This window comes from Dermochelys coriacea, chromosome 2, assembly GCF_009764565.3.
Source record: "Dermochelys coriacea isolate rDerCor1 chromosome 2, rDerCor1.pri.v4, whole genome shotgun sequence".
Lineage (NCBI taxonomy): Eukaryota > Metazoa > Chordata > Testudines > Dermochelyidae > Dermochelys > Dermochelys coriacea.
Window position 1 is genome coordinate 9,720,389 of NC_050069.1, and position 15,921 is coordinate 9,736,309.

Below are 15,921 nucleotides of genomic sequence, written 5' to 3' on the forward strand. Positions count from 1 at the left end.
CACTTTCAGGCCAAACACACAGCTTTTTGTTGGGGGAGGAGGAACGACCCTGTGTGTATGTTATATAAGCAGCTATGTCTGCTCCAACTAATATTCTCGCACTTCACTAACTCAGCAGTCTGTGGGCGACTCAAAGCCAGCTTTCTGCAGAGATAAGGACAGCTCTGTCATCTTCAGTTTTAAATTCACTGCACATTTATTCAAGCTAGAAACACAGATTCTTTAAGTGATACATGGCAGTACCCAGATCATAATGGAATTATCAGCACTGACGTCTCAAGTTACTCTCAGATAAGCAGAGAACCAGCTGCAGTTTCACGGATTCATATATTTTTAAGGCCAGAAGGAACCACTGTGATTGTCTCGTCTGACCTCCTGTATAACACAGGCCAGAAAACCTCACCCTGTAACTCCTGCATTAAACTTATAACTTCTGTTTGAGCTGTAGCATATCTTTTTAGATATCTAGTCTTGATTTAAAGACTTCAAGTAATGGAGAATCCACCAGACCCCGAGAGAAATTGTTCCAACGGTTAATTACTCTCACTGTTAAAATATTGTGCTTGATTTCTAGTCTGAGTTTGTCTGGCTTCTGTTCCTAATCATTATATCTAGTTATGCCTTTTTCTGCTAGTTTTAAGAGCCATATTCTACCAGAAATCTCTTCTCCGTGTAAGGTACTTGTAGACCACGATCAAGTCACTCCTCAACCCTCTTTTTTGTTTCCTAGCTAATGATAGTTGCAGGGAACAGCCATCTTTGTCACTGTATTTTGTATTTCCTGATATACTGGCCTTATTGAGAGTAATTCTGCTCTTTCACTTTGGTGTAATAGAGCTGGGTGACATTTTTATGATGAATAGTAAATTGGGCCCCCCAAAAAGCATTTTGGGTGTACCAAAACTATTCATGAATTCAGGTCGAATTTGGCAAATAGTTTCCACCCAAAAAAACCCCAGAAAAAAAAAAAGTTGACCGTGTCAAAACATCATCTCAATATTTTCTAAGTGAAGCATTTGGGCGTTTCATGGCAAAGCTATTAGTGTTCAAAACAACATTTTTGTTTTCATTGAAGGGAAAAAAAATGTGAGCAACCAATTTTTTCTGGCATCCAAAACCCTGAGCACTTTTCTATTTTCCAATGGAAACCTGAATATTTTCATCAACACGAACCTTTTCACAGTGTCATTTTCAATGAAACCTCGGTTGTCAAACTGTTGAGCAGCTCTAGTCACAGTATCTGTAGAGAATCCAAGGAATACAGACACCTGCTCTGACGCTCGGTATAACACATCACCAGGGAATCGTATGTACTGCATGGTAGAGATAACAAAGATCACTGGACCGGGGTGGACTGGAAAGATGGTAACATCAGCCTTTTGCAGCAGGGTAAGTGCCATTAGATCTTTCTCATATATTGATATCACCAGGTATATGGGATGTTTGGCCCTTTGCCTGCTCTTGGGCACCTCAGTCAGGGCAAGATGAGAAGAAGAGCAATAGCAGCAGCAAGCGGCTTGCACTATAATATACAGGAGGCAGTTTGCCACCATATTAAATACTTGGCAGGAGCAGAAGTTCACCCTCCTCTTTGGCAATGCATTTGGTTCAGTTTCACACAGACCCTCTGTATTTGCCAAAACTCTTTATTTGTGGACTGAAGAGAATTTCAAGAGACTCGGGCTTGATTGCCGGTGTGACTCTCCCATGTGGGAGTACTGCAAACATTTGCATATTTCCCCAGCCGGAGGTCTCTACTGAAGACACTCCAATAATCTGGGACATTAGCGTACTCACTCTGTATTGAAGAAACCACTAAACTCCAGCCAATTCAAGGGACCTGGTAAAAATCCCGTCATCTTCTGATTTAGTTACAATGTAATTATAAGGTGTTTGCTCAGTGATGGACCAGTCTGTGTGCAAATTGTAATCATCTTGGAAAGAGGTGTTGAATTTAGCTTGCCCATCATTGCATAGGAAGGCTGTGTCAGAACACATCAGATAGAGCCCAGTTCCCTGGGCTCATAGTCATCTGCCACAAAACCATCCCCTGCCTCATTCATTACACATCTTCCAATGTATGCATCTTCCTATAGACAACAGCCTCCTTTACTGCATAATCTTGGTTAATTCTCTGAGCACCATCCATTCTGTAGGGGGGCAATAATGTGTGATCATGTAATTAAAGGATGTCTCACAATGTGTACGCACACAGGAGCCGAATTAAGGTTGCACTGGGTAGGAAATATTAGAATTTAAGGTTAGCTTCTGATTCACTTGACTTTGCAGTCTTAATTACAATCTCGTAATGTCATTTTTCGAACGTAACAATGCCCCGCCTTTATTTTCACCCAATGAAACATGCTAACCTGTTTTATTATTTGTCAACACTGTGGTTAGCACTGCACGTGTCACAAAACAAAGGCAGTCCTACCCACAGAGAACTTACGGTTTAAGATATTCCATTGGAGTTGGGTGCCAAACTCCCTTGAGCACTTTTGAAAACCCTACCCCAAAAGACTTAATGAGGCTGAGGCATAGTGGGAAATCCAGATTGAGAAATTGACTTTGAAAATGTCAATTATTGCTGCTTTTTTTTTAAAATGCCTTTCTTGTAGGCATCCTAGAAGATGAGTCTGTGGGAGGGACTTGACTGCAGACAGAGAGAGACAACTTGGCAAACTGGAATGGGGAGGACTTTCCATGCACAGGGGGCAGCACTGACAAAGACTAAGTGATTGGCTAACCGATCGACCGTTTGTGAACATGCCATTCGGTGTGCTCCAGTTCTATAGTGAGGCACTATAACTACGCTAGCTGGCTGGCACATACATCAACCCTAAAGAAATACCCAGAGGCATCCCCGTCCTCACGATACCCTTACACTGCCCTGTGTTTTAATTTAAAAAGGATTAGGGCAGCATGGTAGTGACATGATTAGTTATGGCTGAGGTTAGGAGGTGCTTTAATAATCTGTGCTGTGTCCTGTAGGTGGTGCTAAGTAGCAATCAGTCATTTGCTTGTAGTGCTAAATTTGCTGACACTATGGCAGGCATAATCTGTGACCTAAAAAACACTTTCATCTGCTTTTACCATTGCAATGCTCCTCTTTGTTAAACACTGCAGAAAAAGGAAAACCCATGGCAGGCTTAGGAGCCCAGGAAAGGTATTTAAACAGGGCAGTGCTATGTAGTTTTATCATTACAACGCCAGAAACAAATCTGGCTGCCTGAGCATCTCTCCATTGCTTCTACGCTCCACGTGACAGGTACATGGAACTTCCTGTGGACAGCAAGGCTAGAACATTGATCCTGTTGTCCAAAAGCACAGGCCCTACCACTTGAGCTGAGAGAAAATCTTCATTCATTGTTAGCAGCATGGGGTGTATGATGCAGTTGAGCAGTTCTGATTCCATCCACTAGATGGTGGTCCTATGTGTAAACAGCCAGTTCATGACAATAATGCATATGGATATATGTTAAACAAGTAGCTGTTCCTTGCCTGGAAGAATTAATCTAAAGCAGTGGTTCTTAAACTGTGGGTCGGGACCCAATGGGATTGCCAAGGCTGGCTTAGACTTGCTGCGGCCCAGAGTGAAAGCCGAAGCCTGAGGGCTTCAGCCCTGGGCAACGAGTTCAGGTTACAGGCCCCCTGCCTGGGGCTGAAGCCCTTGGGCTTCAGCTTTGACCTCCTCACCCAGGGTGGTGGGGCTCAGGCTTTGGCTTTGCTTCCCCCCACACACACACACCTGGGGCAGTGGGGTTCGGGCAGACTCAGGCTTCGGTCCCCTCTCCTGGGGTCGTGTAGTATTTTTTGTTGTCAGAAGGAGGTCGCAGTGCAATGAAGTTTGAGAACCCCTGAGAAAGATCTGAATGAGTAGAGGGCAGAACAGAATCAGGTGTATTTTTTTCCCGATGTAATTACCACAGTCTTTTAAGTGAGGTTCTTTCTCGCAGAGTAATTCTGTTGCAATAGCAATGTAGGGTTCCAGCCTTATCTCAACTCTCCTGCCTCAGTGTACCAGCAGAAAGAGAGGGTTTTGTGCAATTGCCAGCCTTGGCGACTCAGCCTGGAATCTGAAACTTAAGCTGTGTTCTTTCTGGCTTATGCGCCTCTAACCATGCAGATCTGGCAGTGGAATTCTGGTAACTAGTCTGTTGGTGATGCACGAGGCAGCTGAGTTCCCAGCTTGTTCCACCAGAGCCATGGTTGGCTCTGCAAGGAAAAGAGGTATAAAAACTAACTGTAGTCAGAAAAGGGAGAAATTCACCCCTGTGCAGAACGCCAACAACAGCCTCATGCACACTCTAGTCGTACTTACAACCTCCTAACAGGAAGAATCTCACCCTAAGTGAACAGACCTGATTCTGCATATGCACAGAGAGCAGATTGGCTGGCTAAGAAAGTGCCATTTCTATGCAGTCACTCTTCAGAGCAGAGCCACACCTTTTAAGTTCCAGGTGTCCCTGCCTAAGGGTCTCTGGGAGCCTAAACAAACATAAACATACCCATGATTTAGAGCGAATAGGCAACGTGCCTGGATAAACCTCACACGGAGCGCGATGTTGAGGTGGAGGGAAAGGGGGAAACGAAACCTCTGAATTATAGAACCACAAACAACTGGCACCAACTGCAAAAGAAACAAAGTCGTGTGCCTGGCTGCCAAGGATGCCACTGCTGACCTAATGTGGTGTGTGTGGTGGGAAAGAGGATTATACCATCACAGGCTGCATAGGAGAAGACACTGCCCCACTCTCTTTGGACTATAATGGGGCATTCAGTCCTTTGGACTGCGTTGCAATCAATTTCCATGATGGGAAGAGGGCCTGTATTTATGGCTTTAAATACTAAGGACCTGATCCTCAGCCCACTGACCTCACGGAGTAATTCCACTGCCATCAATGGGGTTCCAAGAATGGAAAAACCCATGTCCGGGAGATCTGACTTGGGCCCTATTCATGGTGGTTATCATTTATTTACATTGCAGTGCTGCCTCGAGGCCCCACTAATGGATCAGGACCCCATTGTGGTGGACACTGTACAAACATATAACAAAGAGACGGTCCCTGCCTTGAATTGTGTGCAACCCACAACGTGTATCACCACGTAAAAAGCCGCCAGTGCAACTAGCCCTAGACACCACCAGTCTCAACAAGACTCCCACTTCCTAAAGGGCTGTGGGATGTTTTGCTTTCAGTCTCAGACCTAGTCCCAAAATCAACAATCCAGACAAGAGAGTGATATTAATCAGGTAACCTGCCGGCATTCTTAGAAATCCCAGATTAATACCCCTTGGGCTTCTGACTATTTATTTGAAAGCTTGCTTTCTATTCACCCCCAATCATGCTTTCCTGGACCAGTTAAATGGGTCCTCCTATTATGATATGTGTGCAGCAGGTCTCCCAAGAGCAGGGAATCCTATTCAGTTATTCAGAGTGGCTTATGTGAGATAGTTCAAATCCTTCAGATAAGGTAACGTGGTGGATCTGAATAATCGCTAGTGTTTCCTAATAAACCAATCCCTTTTTCCACACGAACTCAGGAATTTCTCTCCATCGGCTGCCCTACGTTCTCATCTGTCTACCTGTCAGTAAGAGGCTGATTCATCTTAGTGTACCTCCAGGCAACCCACCCAGCCTGCTGGTGAACTGACAGTCATATAACTTAGCAATTACACAGCATCTTAAATCTTCAAAGCACTTTACAAACATTACTTTATTAATCCATTTAACACCTCTCTGAGGTAGGTAAATGTTATCTCCATCTTGCAGATGGTTAAGAGACTCACCCAGGGCCACACTGCAAGTCAGTGCCAGAGAAGGGACTAAAGTCAGAATTCTAAAGAGACTGATTGTTCCCCCTTACAGTAATTGTAGGAGCCCATGTGGGACCCACGGTATGGAGGACCTGTATGGCACCATCCCTCCCCACAAGCGGACCTGCAGAGAACCCGCATGTGAGATGCACACAGCATGGGTTTGAAAGGGCTGGTCCAGAGTAGGAAGGGAGAACTGGGGTGTAGGTTGGGATGAGGGGCAGTTGCATTGTCCACTCAGATACCAGGGCAATTTAATGAAGCCCTAGCTACAAATCCAAGTGAGCTCTACTCTCAAGAAGGCAGGAGCAGAGGACCCTAGGTATGGCAAGGGGAGACTCTGTGCTGGTGGCTTTGATGTCATATGGAGTTTAGAGACAGAACCCTGGCCCATTTCACAGAGGAGCAACCCCACCTGATCCCTCTAAAGGGAACAATTTGGGGAACGCTCTGTGAGGGATCCCCCAGTGTCCCCTCCTTCAGATATTTCCACAGGAGGGGGAATCTGCACCAAAATCATTGGCCAGGATAAACTAGGAAGCTGCATAGTTCTGGGGATAGAATAGAGACTGCTGGCAGGTCTGATAAGACTTATAGTCCTGTAGAAAGGCTCGTGTATCTGTTTGAAAAGCCTAGTCCGGTGGTTCTCAACCTTTTGCCATTGTGGGCCACTGAAGACAGGAGAAGAAGCAATGGGCTTAAATTGCAGCAAAGGAGGTTTAGGTTGGCCGCGCGGAACAACTTCCTCACTGTCAGGGTAGTTAAGCACTAGAACAAATTGCCTAGGGAGGTTGTGGAATCTCTGTCATTGGAGATTTTTAAGAGCAGGTTAGACAAACACCTGTCAGGTATGATCTAAATAATACTTAATCCTGCCTTGAGTGCAGAGGACTGGACTAAAAGACCTCTCAAGGTCCCTTCCAGTCCTATGATTCTGATTGACGAATCTCTCTGTGCCTTCATAAAGGGGTTTGCTCTTTTATTTTCAAGTCATGGAGGGGATTAACTTTACTAGCCACTGAGCTTGCACTGTACAGCATGAAGAAAAAACAGATCCTTGTTCCCAGCCACTGTGACTCCTGAGAATTGCTATAAGATGAAACCCAAGGAAGAGATTAAACTTTGCAACCTTAGTTTGTCGATGTTGCACCAACTAGTATGTGATGGCCTATTCCTCCTTGCTTTTTCTCCGCTTGCCTGTGACCAGGGTCAGAGGGACCCAGCCCTCTGTGATGATCCTCCCAGAATGCAGCAATATTGTTTGATCCCTTAGCTACCCTGAGCTATTGTATTTACAGTAAGTTTTTTACAATTTCCCCCGCTAGAAGACAGATAAGGCAATCTTTGGGCTTTCAATATCCTGGTCAGCAAAGGGATGCAGCTGCCACATCTGGGTGCCAAAATAAGGACCCCTAAGGCAGGTAGTGCTTCCTCTGCTTACCAGTCCCCCAGTGCTTCAGTGCTCCTAGGTGTAATGGTCACCCCGGAGGACTGAGCAAAGTCAGGCAACATGGCCTTGTGAGCACTTTACAGAATGGAGGTGGCAGTCAAAAGAAGGGTATCTCACAAGCCCAAGGGCTCAGCAAAGGAATCCTGTCCAAGAGAACGAATCAGAGCAACGTCCTGCACAGGAAAGCGGAGTTCTAGCACCTCCATGTAAACCACACAGGGTCAACAGCAGCTAAGCACTGGTTTGAGTCACCGGCACACATTTCCAGTGCCAGACATCAGCTTACGAGTTGTAAAAACATATCAGTCACCTCTTATGGTGCCCTTCACTTGTCCTCCATCCTAAGACGCCTGAGGACAGGGCTCCTGCTTCCTCTCGGGGATATACCATTAGCTTTACTTCTTAATATACACACCAGGAGATCGCTGGCTAGATCGTCGGGCTCAACGGGTAGTGATCAATGGCTCCATGTCTAGCTGGCAGCCGATATCAAGCGGAGTGCCCTAAGGATTGGTCCTGGGGCCGGTTCTGTTCAATATCTTCACGATCTGGACGAGAAGCTGGATATGAGTCAACAGTGTGCCTTTATTGCCAAGAAGACTAATGGCATTTTGGGCTGTATAAGTAGGAGCATTGCCAGCAGATTGAGGGACGTGATCATTCCCTTCTATTCGGAATTGGGGAGGCCTCAGTGTCCAGTTTTGGGCCCCACACTACAAGAAGGATGTGGAAAAATTGGAAAACGTCCAGCTGAGGGTAACAAAAATGATTAGGGGGCTGGAGCACATGACTTATGAGGAGAGGCTGAGGGAACTGGGATTGTTTAGTCTGCAGAAGAGAAGAGTGAGGGGGGATTTGATAGCTGCTTTCAACTACCTGAAAGGGGGTTCCAAAGATGAGGGATCTAGACTGTTCTCAGTGGTAGCAGATGACAGAACAAGGAGCAATGGTCTCAAGTTGCACCATAGGGGAGGTTTAGTTTGGATATTAGAAAAAACTTTTTCACTAGGAGGGTGGTGAAGCACTGGAATGAGTTACCTAGGGAGGTGGTGGAATCTCCTTCCTTAGAGGTTTTTAAGGTCAGGCTTGACAAAGCCCTGGCTGGGTTGATTTAGTTGGGGATTGGTCCTGCTTTTGAGCAGGGGGTTGGACTAGATGAACTCCTGAGGTCCCTTCCAACCCTGATATTCTATGATTCTATGATTCAGGACACCATGGAAAGCAGAGAGATACAGCCATCATCTCCTCTTTGAAATCTGTGTTAATTAACACCACAGAAAATACAGGATTGTAAAACAGAATAACCTGTGCTTTAATACATTGCATTTTGGTCCTAAACCATCACATACATTACCAGGCCATTTTTATCCTAATATGTGCTGATCTCATTCATCTGGGGAAAAGCACAGGGTGTTCTCATCCATGCTTATACCTGGCAAGCTGCATACAATGTGACAGTCGGAGAGAACTTCTGAGCGAGCTCTGCAGTGGCTGCTGTCTGGGTTTTGTGGTTTATTTCACAGGAAAGAGACTGGCTTTTCCCCCTGGAATTCTTGAGAGAGATGAAAGGTAAGTCAGCAAATCAGCTTCATGCCTTGTAAACATTCTCGACTTTCAGCCATGGGCAGAGCAGAACTAGCTTAGTTCTGAGTCTGCTTTTTGCTGAGATGGAAACATCTGCAGGGGCCCTTTTTTTTTTTTTCTTCTTTCCCAGAAAAAAAAATACGTAAGGAGAAAGCAGGCAACTGCTTTTAACACACCGTAGCAAGTCAGGTTACAGGAAATCCAGCTATTCTGCCTGGCTGGCACTGTTGGGTAAATCAACGGAGAACATTCTTGATTATATTTTTATAACACCTACAGAAAATGCTGGCTAGCAACAGTGAAATGGATTAGATGAGGGAGCATGTGATTTGTCTGCATAAAACATAGCAATGAGAGATGCATCATCTGCTTACATATATTCCGGAGATCCTACACGCACACAGCGGGAAAGACTGTTTACACTGATGTGTAGGTTTATTTGCCTTCCCCCCCCATTTTGCTTACTTTACTAAATAAAAGGCAGCTTTGATATGTCAGCTGGCAAGCTAGGATCTGAAGACCCTCTGCCACACATGATGCATGTCAATTTCAGCAAGGTGGAAAAATTCTCTGATCCTCTTGCAAGAGCTTAAAACGCCATCATAGTTAAGCCATTCTAAGGGATGCATTCTGCTGCCAGAGTGAGTGCTCTGCTCCTTTTAATGCTAGTGGAAGTTGCATGTATGCCTCAAGGGGAGAACGCACCCCTAGCTGATGATATTCCCTCTGATGATAACTGATGATAAACACCCCTGGTCTGCCAGGACTATCCTGTATTGCTTGCATGGGCTGGAATATAAATAAGGCATTTTGTCGCTCTCCTGTATACAGTGGATGCTATTAAAATCTGCACATCTCCCATCCTCCGGGGCTAAAGATGTTACAGCATTTCCCAGGCTAAATATCATGAATCTTGCAGATTTTGGTACAGCAGAAGCTGTCCAGTTTTTTAAATGTCTGTTGTTTTGAATGGAAACAACAATCGGGTGGATGCAGTTGTATCTCATTTTGGTCAGGTTGAATTAGAGTTAGGATTTTTGCTGTGATTAGCTAAGTCTTGGGGGGAGAGGAGATGCAAAATACTAGATGATGCTGAATGGTGCCCTTAAATTATATAATTCTCCCAAAGCAGGGGAGCATATATCTGCATGACTTACTTTGTAAAATACTTAGGAGGACGGAGACCTCTTTTTAAAGGGCTAGTCCTGTTTTGTTAAACAAAGACTTACATAAACCTTTCTATGTAAAGCCTAGATACTACAGGGATGGGTGCTTCTGAAATATTTAGGGACAGGATGGAACAGCATGCATAGATGGAAGATCTCATCCATGCAAGTCTGCTTCCTCTTGGAGAAAATGTGTATTCATTGAAATTTTCTTGCTCTGTGCATGTGCATGTGTGGATGGGGCAGGGGGGAGAGATGTGGACAGAAGGTTTAGTTGGGGATTGGTCCTGCTTTGAGCAGGGGGTTGGACTAGATGACCTCCTGAGGTCCCTTCCAACCCTGATATTCTATGATTCTATGAAGATATTGAGTCTCAATCTGCAGCCAGTCTAACAAAGCGTTTTTCATTATGTCTTCAGTAAAGCTATCCAGATAACATAGAGGGCTGTATTTTGAAAGCACAGCCACGTCTGATTTTAATTCGGATTTCTGATTTTTTCCAGCACCATCAGTGTTTTACGCCTTTCATAAAAGTGACTGATCCATTTCCAAAGAGCTTACAGTCAAAGGTCCCAATACCCTTACACAGTTGTGCAGAGAAGCCTAACCCAATGGACATGATGAACAAGTGAGGTTATTACTTCCAACAGGAAGGGGAAGCCAAGGGCGTGCTCCGGTTAGGGATACATGAGCATATTGTCTCAGTTCGTATGTTTTTATGTCTTGACGGTCCAGGTTCTCTTTGCTTGCATGCAAACATCCCCCGTTTTGATAAGTGAGGCTGCAGGGTGAAGTTTTCAGGTTTGGCCTGAATGAGGTGAAGGAGGAGCCTGGCCAAATAGATTGTGTATGGTTATCCCACGCCCAAGGTGTGGCACAGAAGAAGATATAGAGATGCCTGTGAGACTTGACCAGACCATCTGGACTGGAAAGGAAGAGGTAGATTTTTTTTTTACTGTTGTGGACAAGGGAACAAGAGGATTTGGCCATGTCTGGGATGTGTGGGGGTGAGGGGGACATTATGCATGCTGACACTCCTATGTATGTGCCTATTGGGTAATTGTTCCCCATGTTATCTCATCAATTTGTGCTTGGAAATGCTAAGTAAATACTTGCAGACCAGTGTATGTCCTAATGTAGAATATATTCACAAATAGGGATCCTCGCATAGTTCTTATTTGTCTATTTAAAACCCAAGAACTGCCTTTTCTGTCATATCTATCTTCTAGGAGGGAAAACTTGTAACAAACTTACTGTAAATACAGTAGCAGAAGAAACTTAAAACAAGTTTTCCGTGATTGGATCTCCTGAGGAATTTTAATCTCCTCCAAATTCCCGGTGACTGATTAGTCAACTATTGTTGACTTGAGTACTTGTGGCACCTTAGAGACTAACAAATTGTAACATAACATTACTCTAGCATCCTAACTGCATCTCCAGTGAAACAGTAATGCTATTCCTCCATATTCTTACTTAGATTCCTTTTCATTTGATTTATTTGTTGCTAAATTTATGGGCTGGATTATTTTTCATTACTGTGCTGGACAAAGGACCCTGTGTACTGAGTTTACACATTTTAATATAGTTATTAAGCCTAACACCACAAAACCTAGGAGAATGAATACTATAGGCTTTTCATAATAGAGATTCTGATATTTCTAATCTTTAAGATTGTAGGAATATGATGTAGGGCAAGGCTGTTATTGTCAAAAACTTTTGAGCTTTGATGGGAGGAGAACAAGAACTTCACATGCCAGAAGATAGTTACAGACAACAAGCTTGCTATTAACTTGTTCCGGAATTTTTTGTTTTATTTTGTTGAAAGGGGATGTTAGCTTTTACTTGGGGCTTCGTTTGAAATGGATGAGGGTACTTTAAAAAAATTCAGGGCTTGAAAATAATACATGGGGGCACAGGGAATCATCAAACTTTGTGGTGGTTTGGAAAGCCCTGGATGCAGTGGGAGGCTGCTAGATAACAATCTTGCATGCCTACAATTCCTTTCATCAAGGAGGTTCCTGGAGCACTTAACAGATTCACAAATTAGATTCACAGGAATCATTTCACGCATCACTAAAACGTAGCCACTTCCAGGGGTGGGAGGAAGGAACCAATGTGCAGCATGCTGCATGGCACTAAGGCTGGTGGGACACGTTAGCCCTTTACACGGGGAAAACCTCCCCACCACCACTATTCATGTAGCACCTAGAGGCCTCAGCTGAGACCAGGGTCCCATTGTCCTCTGCAGACACATAGCAGGAGACAGTCCCTGCCCTGGAGAGTTTGCAATCTAATGAGATAAGACAGTCAAAGGGCAGGAGGTGGGAAGGATCATTGTCCCCATGAAAAACTGAGCCATGAAGGTTCAGGCCGAGATCCCCAAAAGTATTTAGCCACCTAGCTCCTGGGAGTTAGGACCCTAAATACCTTTGAGAACGTGGGACTCATCAGTGACTTGCCTAAGTTCACACTGCAAATCTGCAGCAGAGGTGAGAACAGAGCCCAGGTCTCCTGACTCCTACCCCAGCACCTTTGTTTCAAGACCATCCTTTCTCCACACACTCACAAGCAGTGTGCAAGATACTCCATTTAACTTCTTCATAAGAGTTGCTACCAGAATTTGAAGCTCTGGTTTTCTGAGTGTCCAGGCATTCAAAATATGGCACTTAGACCACAGGCCACCAAGACAATATGAATTACCTGGTTGCCGTAGGACACTCTCCATGTACGACTTGAATGGAGGGGATGGTGTAATGCTGGACTGAGGTAGGGTGAGCACTCCACTCCAAAAGGGGCCAGAGACTGTTATGCGAATGAACTGTTCTTGAGCAATTTCTCCAGTACTTCCCACACAAACAGGCTTCCCTTAGAGACTAACAAATTTATTTGAGCATAAGCTTTCGTGGGCTACAGCTCACTGAAGTGAGCTGTAGCTCACGAAAGCTTATGCTCAAATAAAATTGTTAGTCTCTAAGGTGCCACAAGTACTCCTTTTCTTTTTGTGAATACAGACTAACACGGCTGCTACTCTAAAAGGCTTCCCTTGAACACCACACCAGGAATGCTTGCCATTTCATGCCAGATATTTGATTTATTTGTTTTATTCAATTTGATTTTATATTTAAGGTGGAGGCGGGAGGGCTTTAATCTACGGTGTGGCTTCCTCATCACAGTCTAATGCAACTCCTGCTTGGCTATGACTCTGTGGCTCATTTTCTAAAGCATGGGCTGTTCTGGGCTCAAAATCCATAGCCCGAGCAGTGTGGGATCCATGGCCTGATTCTGACCATGTTTAACATGAGCGATTCAAATGAAGTCCACAGAGCTCCCACTAATCGAAGGGAAATCACAATCCAGCCCTAGATCTTGAATCTTGCAGGCACGATTTGTTCTTCCTTTTTCATCGCTCTCCTTATTGCAAGGGCTACTCCGACCAGGCAGGGCATTACGCTGGCCCTTTGGCAGGAGTGGCCATCAGCCTTCATACAGGAGCCAGCACTGCAGAAACATTCTTCATGGCTAAGTTTCTTCCCAATCAATAGCGATCTGCAGAGGGTACTAAAATATCAATATGAAGCTATGGGTCATACAGTGCCCACAACCTGTGCATGTGACTTCTGTTCTTGTCAGCGGGAACTGGATGGCAAACTGAGGGCAACCTATGGCTGTAGTAGTTGTTGAAAGGGAGGTTGGTAGTTCCTGCTGTCTTAGTTTCCCCATCTATAAAATGAGAACATGTGCCTACCTCACAGGAGGGTTGTAAGGATAAATGTCTGGAGTGCTTTGAAGAATAGAACTAAGAACCTATTGTGAAAACAAAGTCACTCAAGCCATGCCAGATGTCTGAGCACATGGCAGGTACTATTTTACAAAGATGTATTAAGCATGGAAAGCTATTAGGAACCCTAAATGCATACAGTGATTTGTGATTAACTGTCAGTGATGGACACATGTCAGTTGTGGCTAATTTAAGTAAATGTAATGGTTTAATTCTTTTTCTTCACATTACATAAGAGGAAAGTGCTGGCTAGATTTCAACAGTAACGCATCCCCAGCAAGACAGTCATTTCATATTGAGTGCAGTTTGAAATCACGTGGGCCCAGGTTCTCCTGTCTGCTGGAGGGGTAGCAAACCCATGATCAAAGCTGTGGAGGCTGCAAAGAAGGGGAAGACTCCTGCCCATGATGTCCCCTCCCAGGACCTGCATAGCAGACTCACTCCTATGCAAAATATCTTTAACTGCATGGAAACATTTGGGCTCTGACAAGAAACCCACATAAAGATTGTATGGAAATTGGAAACACTTAAACCAAAGTCAGATATTCAGCTGCCCACTTTTGCCAATGTCTTTTTTTTTTTTAATGCTCATGATTAAGGAGGCCTGATATTTATGGATATGATGGCTACAATCCATGTCACTTCCACTGTTCTCATCGTTGACAGATTGTTCTGATCTGCAGTACAGAGGACTGGTATTTTGAGTGATTTATTTACATGGGAGCTCAAGGAAACTTCCCTTGAGTTGTCTCACTCACTAGAAATGTGACATTCAAATTATCCTTGGATCTAATTCAATCGCTCTGAAGATTCCTTTAATTTTGAACCTACCAAAAGGGCTGTTTTGTTTGAAGCTTACTTTGCCTGGGAGTCCTTTACTATCTATATTAGATCTTCAGTTTCTTTGGCCATGACTAAGTCTTTGGCTTTTGGCCATTCCCAATTAATCTAAAAGCCTGAGAGTGACTCTAAAATGTATCTGTGAAAATGTAATTTTATTTACAATGTGCAACACTAGATAATGCTCAAAAGTGTAATTTAAGGTGGAAACTATGAGAAGAGAAAACTTAAACCAATAGGAAAAATGTCTTAATAGTGAGGTTTTCCTAGATTATTGAGTATAGTCTTCGAAGAGAAATGGTGGTTCATGCAAAGCTGGCCTGGACAATATTTCTCCAATACAATAGTATGGAAAACAATTCTTCAGTTCTGGGGACGGACTAGGTAGTCTAATAGGTCTTTGTCATCTCTTATTTCAGGCCTTGGTTCAGTTAGGGATTTAAGCACTTGCTTAACTTTAAGCACAGGAGTACACTTATTGTTGAGATTGGAGCCTCAGTTATTTGAGGATCACCTGGGGATTTACATGAACATAAATACCTAATTTTAAAATCACAACCTGAACAGATTTCATGGTCACTTTCCATCTCTAACTTCTAGGGGAATGCATAGTCTTTGCCTTGCCAGGCAGGATAGGTCCCTGCAGTGCATTGCTAGCATTTTATCCAGTCTTGTTTTAAATGTCCCAAGCAATGGAGTTTCCATCTTTTTCCTTAAGAAGCCTAATACACCTTCCTGATAGGAGACTATTCTACAGCCTTTTCCCCCATATCCAGCCTAATAGTTTCTAGAAAGCAGTAACTTTTGAGTGTCAGGCTGCTGCTGGCATTAGACAGGTTTATCATGCAGATAATTATGTAGTCCTTCATAGGATCCTGTGCTACCTCCAGCCTAGCTGAGTATAGCTGAGCAGGCAATGCCCTTAACTGGGGCTGTGCAAAAGAGAAATGTGGTTCTCCCCATTCCAGGAACCCACCCAGTGTAACTGCATCAGTCCTTGCTGTGCAGAAAAAGGTGGCAAGGACAGGGAGTGACAGGGTAGGTAGCAGGATAGTTTTGGGCTGTGAAGTAGATTGAAACAGGATGGGGCATTTTCACTGCACCTGGCGGTGGGGGGCGAGGGGGTGTGCATTGTTTACCCATGCCAGGGAGAGGAGAGTGGGAGCTCCCCTCTGCTTTTAGCAGAAGAGAGGGAGCTGCATTTCCCCACCCTGCTGCCTGCTCTTCCCCTTCCCCTTGGACAAACAGAAACAGAGAGAGGAGACCAGGAGTGCTCAGACCAGCCAGG